At 39.0% G+C, this 10,671-nt stretch overlaps 1 pseudogene; it reads right to left on the bottom strand.

Annotated features, from left to right (window-relative positions):
• Positions 1–4,990: 4,990 nt before the first annotated feature.
• Positions 4,991–9,537, bottom strand: LOC145099900 (phytyl ester synthase 1, chloroplastic-like; annotated as a pseudogene).
• Positions 9,538–10,671: the final 1,134 nt, after the last annotated feature.

Genomic DNA, 10,671 nt, shown 5'->3' on the forward strand with positions numbered 1-10,671 from the left:
TGTGCGCCAGGTTCTGATGGGAGAGGCGAACAAGTCTAGATTCTCCATTCATCCCGGGGCAACGAAGATGTATAGGGATCTTCGTTCGGATTATTGGTGGCCCTTCATGAACCGGGATATAGCCTGGTACGTGAAGTGTTGCTTGACCTGTAGGAAGGTCAAGGCCGAGCACCAAAGACCACACGGTAAGATGCAGCTGTTGGATATACCTTTGTGGAAATGGGAAGATATTACAATGGATTTCATCACGAAGCTTCCCAGGACCGCGCGAGGAGTGGATTCGATATGGGTCATCGTGGATCGATTGACCAAGAGCGCCCATTTTATTCCGATTCAGGAAAGCATCTCGGCCGAGAAGTTGGCCGACATCTACATCAGGGAGATAGTGGCACAGGACGGGGTGCCAGTGTCAGTGATTTCAGACAGGGATGTGCGTTTTACTTCCAGGTTTTGGAAGAAGTTTCATGACGAGTTGGGTACTTGTCTGCATTTCAGCGCCGCTTTTCACCCGCAGACGGATGGTCAGAGCGAGCAGACCATCCAAACGCTAGAGGATATGTTGCGGGCACGTGTCCTGGATTTCGGACGTAGTTGGGATACCTACCTTCCGTTGGCGGAATTCTCGTATAATAATAGCTATGATGCGATCATCGACCGTCCTCCCTTCGAGATGTTGTATGGGAGGAGGTGCAGGACCCCGATATGTTGGGGAGAGGTTGGACAGAGGGTCATGGGTAGCACCGAAGTGGTGCTTAAGATGACAGAAAAGATTCAACAGGTCCGGAGCAGGCTTCAGACTACTCAGAGTCGGCAGAAAAGTTATGCTGATAAGCGTCGATCAGACCTGGAGTTCCAGGTCGGAGATATGGTCCTCCTGAAAGTGTCGCCTTAGAAAGGCGTCATTCGATTCAAGAAGCGGGGCAAGTTGGGCCCAAGGTATATTGGACCGTTCAGGGTTATAGCCCGGGTGGGCAAGGTAGCATATAGGATGGATTTGCCAGCCGAACTCAGTCAGATACACAACACTTTCCATGTCTCTCAGCTGCGAAAGTGCCTGGTGGACGACTCAGCAATTGTACCCTTGGAGGACGTTCAGGATGATGACAGCCTGAATTACATCGAACGGCCTGTAGCGATCTTTGACCGGAAGTCGAAGGACCTAAAGAACAAAAGAGTGGAACTCATGAAGGTGCAATGGCAGCACAGGAAGGGGTCGAAGTGGATTTGGGAGTCGGTGGATGAGATGATGGAACATTACCCCGAGTTGTTTCAGGATCGGGCTGCAGACTTCGAGGACAAAGTCTAAAATAAGTGGGGGAGATTTGTAGCACCTGGTTCTTGGTACGTATTCTTTTGTCATATACTTTGCATTTGACCTTGGACTCGGCAAGTTGAAGGTCGACTCGCCGAGTAGAAGCGGTAAGGGACGCGGGACTTGAGCGATCAACTCGGCGAGTCGGGTCCCGGACTCGACGAGTAGACCCTGTTTGGACAAAAACCCTAACCCGGGTGTTTGCACCTTATTTAAACACTCTAACTCGGCCTCCTTTGTCCCTAACACTTCCAGAGAGCTGTAAAGTGAAACCCTAGCCCCCATATTGTTCTTGTGAGTGATCTTGGCGTTGTGAAGGAAGCTTGGAGCTTAGTAGAAGAAGGAGGAGTTTGAAGAGTGCAAGAAGGGGAAGTAGATCCGAAATCTACACTGTGGGAAGCTTCCACTCAGGTAGAAAAGTTCCTACCTTGATCACTAGTTCATTAGATCCCCTTTTTGTCCCTAATTGGTGGTTTTCAAGCCCTAAAACCTCAAACTCCATGTGTTTATGCTCTATGTTCTGAAAGGACTTTCGATCTGGACCTTATGGACATCTTGGAAGTGTAAAGTCTCTATGGTAGAAGTGATTGAGGTCCCTATTGAGTGTATGACCTCATAAAGAGCTTGGAATTGCCTTTTGGAGCTCATAGGGCCATGCATGCACGTAAAGTTTGCAACTTTACATGATAAGCATGCCCTAGGAGCTTAGATCTATGATTTGGAACCATTGCATGTCTCAGATTTGGTCTGTATGGGAGGAGAGTTGAAAGGACTCGACGAGTTCCAAAGTGGACTTAGCGGGTTCTATGAAGATGGTCTTAGACTCGACGAGTTGGATGAACAACTCGGCGAGTCCTATGAAGATTGCCTGGAACTCGACGAGTTGTTCTTCAAACTCGGCGAGTCATATGAGCTGTTACCGAGTTAAGAAGGGCTTAAGTGTAGAAGGTCCAACCCTTCGTAGCTGCACGCGGAGTTAGCAATTTAACGTGTAGCAATTGTCCTAGAAACTAAATCCCCAAGATGGATGCTCCGATGAGGATTTGGAAGCAAGTAGGAGATCTGCTCGTGGGACTCGGCGATTCGGATCGCGAGTCAGTCTAATCGTCCCTAGAAATAAGTTAGGGGCAACTCAATGAGTGGGAAGAGAGACTTGATGAGTAGAACTGGGATAGTAGGAGAGGGACTCGGCGAGTCTGTGTCATGACTCGGCGAGTCCAGTAAACTGGAAGTTGACTTTGACCAAGGAGTTGACCTTGAACCAGAGATAGGTCAGTCATTTGACCTAAGGGTATTTATGAGTAACTAATCTATGTTTATGGATTTATAGCCGGAGGATTACCGGTACAGCAGTCAGACATCTAGCAGACAGACTTTTGGTAGCTACTTTTCGAGGTGAGTTTCCTTCCAGTAGGAACGGGTCTAAGGCACCAAGGCCGGCCCGTATAAACGTTATGTAGTATCGGAGTGTGGGCAGAGCCCGTACCTCATAGTTGAGTTTGATTATGATATATGCTAGTATGATAGAATTGTTTATACTCGTTGTCTGTGTGATACTTGTATGTTATGGCTTAGTAACTGACTGTGGGTGAGGCCCGTATCTGTCAGATAGCGGAGTGTGGGCGAGGCCCGTATCTCCTAGCTATTCATTATATGGTTGCATGGTATGAGGTATTATGGGGGAACTCACTAAGCTTCGTGCTTACAGTTTACTGTTTTGGTTTCAGGTACCTCTTCAGCTAGGGGGAAGGAGCTGGCGCGGTAGCGGCATATCACACACACACTCTTGTTTTCCACATTATGGATTTTTCTGGGATGTACTCTGACATATTATTATGATGTGGCTGGTTTCATACATGAAGCTTTATTATGAAACTTTTATATCGAAGTTTTTATGAATTGACCTATTAAAAAAAACGAAATTTTTGGCCTGTATTTTTTGGATGTTACAAGTTGGGTCTTGGGTACAAGACTACTTTTCATTTTAAGTAGAAAATATAGGATTTTCTGGGAAGTATACTAACATTTTCATGAAACAAATACAAACATTAGACACTAAATACTTATGAACTCACCAACTTAAATGTTGATACTCTTTTTCAAAATAACTTGTATTATCAGGGAACCAGTAGACAGGTACACTTGCACATGTTTTGAGAAGATAGAGCATGTTCAAGTCTCTTCTTTTATTTTACTATACATTTTAGTGTCATACAAGTATACAAAGAACACAAATGTATTAACTATATTATTAACGCAATGGATGTTGTTGCTTGTTTTACTATTGTGCATTGTTAGGATATTGTACATGACGTCCCCCAACCCTCAATGTTTCCGCCATCTCGGTTTGGGGGTGTGACAATTACCTACAGAAAATTTCCATAGCTATTTTTGTAGGAAAACACCTTCTTTTCTAGTAGTGGAGAGAGTAAGGGGGAGAGAGAGAGAGAGAGAGAGAGAGAGAGAGAGAGAAAGAGAGCTATGTTCAAATGTTTCTCACATCTATTGTGTGCTAGAATGCACCAATAATAATTTCCATAATTATATGTATATTAAATGATATCCATAATTATAACTCTTTTTTATGGAATTAATTAAGTTCGTCATTAAAATTAACAATAATATTCTTTCAGACTTAATTCTCATCTAGTGTTTCATGTATGGGTTCATATTTTGCTTCATGGCCCACTTACTTAAAATAAAACAAAGTTGCATAGAACATGGAGAATAAGGGTGTATATTAGTAGAATGAGAGTTTATTCTAGAAGAATGAAAGTATATTCTATCTAAATGAGTGTGTATTCTAGTAGAATACACTTTCGTTCTTCATATTGCATGCAATATTGTTGTATTTTAAATGAATGGGTCCATAAACAAAACACAAACCCATACATGAAAACATAAATGCGAATTCATTCTGAAAAAATGTTATTACTGACATTAATGACGAATTTAATTAATTTCCATAAAAAAGAATTATCATTATGTATATCATTTAATATACATATACATACAAATATGGAAATCATTTAATATATATCTTTAGTTAATTAAATATTATTTAATTTTATTAAATTCATATTTGTGCATTGTAGCACACAATAAATGTAAGAAACACATGAACCTAACCCTATATATATATATATATATAACTGAATATACTGTTAAGGGTATATAAGCTTAGGTACCCAAACTCACTATACTACATCGTTTTGTATCATTTTTTCATTTTTTCCTTGCAGTCAAAACTTTTACATTTTTTCATAAAAAACACAAAAAATGGTCCAGGCCAAAGCCCATGTTTTTTTCGCTAAAAGAGTCAACAACGCGTTAGGAATAGTGAAACTCACATTTTTTTACTGTTTTCATCCTTGCACTTTATGTTTCTTTCATTTTCTTCTTTTTGTATATTTTTTCTACATTGGTCCTCATATTTAAGTTTTTTGTTTTTTTCCTGCCCTCCATCCATCCATCTCTAACTTTTTATCCGTATTAATCTATAAACAAAAACGACACTCAAATCAGACGTACACGGCCCATGCGGAGCATGGTTAACATATCTAGTTGTTGTTGTTATTATTATTATTATTATTATTATTATTATTATTATTATTATTATTATTATTATTATTGACCAACAAATCAAATTAATCAGACATTAATAATAATTATTCCTAATCACCTTAGCTTCATAGACTCGTCAGTTATTTCTTTTACATAGTCCTTGAGAAAAGGAACCTTCATTTGATCGTCATAATCTAATACCAACTGCATTAGTTAGGGGGTGTTTGGATAAATAGTTTTTAGCTTATTAGCTTATTGCTTATTTCCTTATTGTGGTTAGAATAAGCATTTTTTGAAAAATGTGTTTGGATTAGCTTATTGCAGTGGGAATAAGCAATAAACAATAAGCATTTTAAGTGTTTGGTAAACAAAACAGTTTATATGAGTAAAATACCTAATAAACAATAAGCAATAAGCAATAAGCATTCCCCCTTAAAAATTAGAATGAATAATTATATCATGTTGAAGTTGTTGGTAATTTTAGCAAACTATGACGATCTAATAATACATACAAAGTAACATGTTTGGTGATTTGATGTTCAAATTGAGCCTATTAGTAGCTAGATTTTGACTTATTACATGCTTGAGTATAATCGTCTTCCCCAACAGCACCAAAATGTATAATTGTGGCTCCAAATCTAGCAGCCATTCTTACAAACCCTGACTGCTTTGGCAAAATAACTTGTATTCTTCACCCTGAGGATTATTGATACATTACATTTCAAGAATCAAGAGTATGTACGTAGTTTTTAATGTCATTTTTCTTTTTGATTAATTACAATTGAGAAACCTTTCTGTGCAGAGCTTCACGCACACCTCCTAGATTCAAAAGGACATGGGAGTTGAGGGAAACCAGCTTGTAAACGTTTGATGCAGATACAGGAACTACACCCATAAGCCTCATCACATCATATGTCGCTAGATCAAGCATGTTTCCTCCTTCTCTCCTCAACTTGTTAAACAACATCGGGTGTGCAACATATTTCTCTCTATTATAAACCGACATATCATAGGAGTCACTTCAAATCCTAACATATTGTGGCAACCCACAAACAAGATGGGCCCTTAAGAAGGAATCCCAGATAGGCTCCTCACAATCTTTCCATCCTCCAAAGTTAATTGGCAGCATCACCGTACATGTAATAACGTCCAACCATCTGAACTAACATAAATCAAACAAAGAATCCATTGGTTTTGTTTTGGTTGAGATATATGTTTAAACTTTTACCTTGCAGAATCAACAATATCTTTCAGTTCATTATTGCTTGGTTGTAAAAAGTCTGAGGCATAATGTGTGTGCTTTGCACGATGATAAAAACCAACCCCTTTTGATGACTGTCACCAGATCAAATTTTCCTTTGTGTTACATATATATGCAGATCAATCTATAAATACTAGTATAATATTACACACATGTACAAGCATTGTGTTGCATTTTGAGAGAAGATGAGAGCACTGTACCAGAAACAGTGCATTGCTGCAGACACTGAATGTACGGATCTGGCTATTTGGTATAAGTTGGCCAAGCCTTTCTACTTCTTGTACACTTGGCAATAGCTGATCATTACCACTAAAAAACTTAACAACAGTGAAAGTGTGAACATGATGACACTGTTGCTTTGTAAAAGTTATAGAAGTGGGACTGGGAGCTTAGGGACCTACATAGTATCAGACTCTGAGCTGCAATGGAATGCAGGCATGAGTTTGAATATGCACATGCTGCTTCCAACATCTTCAGCGTACATACAATAATCTCCATAGTTAATACATCGCCGACATCCTGGAAACCTCTCAGTTATTAGATAATTTCTATACACCAATTCAAACACTCTTTTGTCGGTTTAGGTCTTACAAAAAGGTAGGAGAACTGTAACATCCATAAATTTTACGCCAAATTTAAACTTTTCAATCATAAATAAAAACCAAATATCATTGTTTACAAAATGTTTACAAAATGTTTTCAAATCATTTTCCATCAGAGTGTCCCAAAAATTGTAGCATAAGGATGAGGAGCGGTACGGTCACGCCTTCGGCTTTCCATGATCTCTTGAAGTACCTGAAACAATAAACTAAAAACTGTAAGCCCGAGGGCTTAGTGAGCTACCCCTAAAATACCAATACCACACTGAGAATACCATATCAGTAATAATAAATCAATCATCATACATACTGGGCCATCGGCCTGACTGGACCGCCCTACCGGGCCTACAGTCTATCTGAATCTATCCCGAGCCTTCGGCATGACTGGTCCGCCACATGGGCCTACAGTCTCCCTGGACCGCTCATAGGGTATATTGGCCTTCATCACAAAGCAGGACCGCCTCAACCCAACCACCAACAAATAACCATGTACGCATACTATCATATACAGACATATACAAACATCAAACATATATGTCACACTGATCATCAATCATAAATTCTCCTGTAACTAGAGTACCGACCTAGTAGGTCACTACATACCAATCCCTATGGATCATAAGATCATAACAAACTATCTATCCCGATTCCGATCTAACAGATCATAACCAAATGTAGCATACCATAACAATAACAACTAAAGGGCCGACCTTGGTGCCATAGACCCTATCGATATAGTGGGGATAACTCACCTCGTAGATGTCGACACAAACGGTAGACTCCAACTCTCGGATCACTTGACACATATTCCACCACCTATCAGCATAGTATATCATACTCATAAGTCCTTAGCCTTATAAGGTACTCCATAAACCACTAGTCAACCCTTGGTCAAGGTAAAAGTCCTCAGTCAAGGTCAATAGTCCATGTTGACCTTAACTCGCCGAGTACCCTTAGCTACTCGCCGAGTTCCCCGAAGTACATTCCAACTCGCCGAGTCATCGGAGTGACTCGTCGAGTCCCTTTGATTCTCGATCAAACTTAAGGTCACCCGTCGAGTTCCCTCCTTGCAACTCGATGGATACACACTCATACATATCCCAAAGAAAACTCATCCGACTCGTTGAGTTGTTCTTAAACTCGTCGAGTCTTATGGCGATCTTTATCGGACTCGCCGAGTTGTTCATCCAACTCGTAGAGTTCACGGCCATCTTCATGTGACTCGCCGAGTCACTTTGTGACTCACCGAGTCCATTCAGTCCTTTTCCTCCATACAGACATATTTTGAGCCATGCAACTGTTCCAACTCATAGATCTAAGCTTCTAGGGCATGCTTATCACGTAAAGTTGCAAACTTTACATGCATGCATGACTATAAAGGCTCTAAATGTCTATTCTATGTTCTTAATGGAACTGCATGCTCAAGAGGGACCTTAATCACAACCAAGACTGTGACTTTATGCTTCTAGAATCCAAGGAGGGTCCATATCTAAAGTTACAACCTCAGATCTAGCCCATAGCTCATCATACCAACTTGAAAATCCATAAAAAGCCCTAGAAACTCAACAAAAGGGAAAAAGAGAAGCAATAATGGCACTTTGATACCTCCAAAGGATGCTAGCTGAGGCAAATCCTGCTTCCCACTCCTTCCTAGCTTCAATTTCCTTTGCACTCTTAGCTTCTTCCTCCAAGATCCTCTTTTCCAAGCTTTAAACACCACACCAAGGCACACACACACGAATTAGGGTTTTAAGGGGCTCTCAAAGACTGTATAGAGGCCAAAGGAGGCTAAGGCCCCTTTAAATAGAGCTGTAAACCCCTGGATTTAGTGTTTCCACTACCAACTCCTACTCGCCGAGTCCAACATGGACTCGTCGAGTAGGTCACTTAACACGTGATCCCACCTCGCTGCTACTCGACTAGTAGGTCAACCAACTCGTCGAGTAGAGATTAACTCAATGAATCTTATTTAAGCAATACCTGAGAATCGGGGCGTTACAAGAACAATGGTGCAACAGTCTCTGATACATCTATAATTGTTTGTTCTGTAGTAGAAATCGCCATGCTTGAAGGCACACCTGTGTTATATATATATATATATATATATATATATATATATATATATATATATATATATATATATATAATGCAGGGCCGGTCCAGACGGTGGGCAACCCGAGCGACCGTCCAGGGCCCACATCTCAAGGGGGTCTAAAATTTATGGGGTATGTAGTGACTTTTAGGGCTTAAAGTTGGTTCAAAATCAAACTACCTCAAAAGATAAACAACTTGGCTTGCTTGTTATTGTTAACTGATCGCATTTATAGTAAAGTATAAATGATATTCTTTTTGAATCTTTATTATAGGGGCTATTTTTTTTCTTTTGGTTCTGGGCCCCATATACGTTTGGACGGGCCTTGATATAATGTTAGCATTTACCAACATATGTAAAAAAAAAAAAAAAAAACAACAACAAAACAAAACCTGTGAATGTGATTAAGCTCATGATATAAGGAAGACCATGACGAATATGATGGGGTATAATTTTCAATATAGGTAGCAGAGGCTGCAACTAGGACTTGCCAAAACTTGTAGCTTAATATATATTATAAATAAAGCCAAGGAGACAATAACACAAGTCAATAATAAATTGCAAAACAAGGATAACATGAAGAAGAAGTTCACATGGATTTGCCAAAACTAACACAAGATCAATATGTGGGATACGAGCAACAACAACTAGTGACAGCTGGTGCAAGGCATCCACCCAATGATTCACCAACAGGATATAATTGTGACATGGTGATTTTTTTTTACAAAAAGCGAATATATATATATATATATATATATATATATATATATATATATATATATATATATAGAGAGAGAGAGAGAGAGAGGGAGCTAAGTTCAAATGTTTCTAGCAACTTTTGTGTGCCTAAATGCACCAATGAGAATTCAAGAAATAATAAATAATTAAATAAATCATTAAATGGTATTTTAGACTTTTTGTACTTTTAATTAAGGAAATAATTTAACTGGAATCCTATAATTAAGGAAATAATAGTATATCACGTATTTGATCCCTTAAATCATGGTTCCTTCATCTTCATAAGCCTAATTCTATATCAAAGTATTCATCAAACTCCAATACGATTATCTTTTTCACCCACCATAGCCGAAATGTACAACCACAAGATAGCCACCTCCTCAACTATCGTCTTCACCAACTGTCCTTCACCACCCATTTATGTTTCTGCTCACCCTTGTTGAGAAGAAGGTGATCCATCAATTCATAGTGGTTAAGAGGCTGTCGAACTGCCTGCAAATTGAAGTTAAAAATTAGGGCTTTTTTGTTTTTCATTCATTTGTATACCCTGTTCCCCCATCCTCCATCGAAGCATTTGTTTGAAAGAGGATGACATACGAGTAATTATCTACTTCCAAGCTTTAATTTGGAGATAACCGGCTTCCAGGTATGCACTCTATTATCTGTTTTGTCTCCTCAGCCCTATCTCATCTCTCGCTCCCCTTCCATTTCCATTTTTTGAAACACAATCCAAGAAATAGACTGACCATGGAAAACAATGCTGACATATGCTTTCAAGAAGTGATTTTGACTTTGCTTATGATTAGTTATTCCATAAACATGATGATTTTATTTGATTTCTTTAAAGTAATTTCATACTCTTGATAATACAAATTACTTGTTAGTATTTGAATGTATACACTCTTTTATTGTAAATTTAGTCACATTCATGTATTTATTAATTACATATGTTGTATGTTTCATCAAATGGAGTATAAAGATTTGTGCATCTGATTTTGCCCGCCAAATGTTTGTTAAAATGCTTGAATCAAATATTCCAGCCAAATTTTTTTTTGTAATATTTGAACTATCATATCTCTCTCATACTAGCTTGGAATGATCTGAA

The sequence above is a fragment of the Lactuca serriola genome, chromosome 4 (assembly GCF_051521515.1).
Source record: "Lactuca serriola cultivar US96UC23 chromosome 4, Lser_US96UC23_V15, whole genome shotgun sequence".
In the NCBI taxonomy this organism is placed as follows: domain Eukaryota; kingdom Viridiplantae; phylum Streptophyta; class Magnoliopsida; order Asterales; family Asteraceae; genus Lactuca; species Lactuca serriola.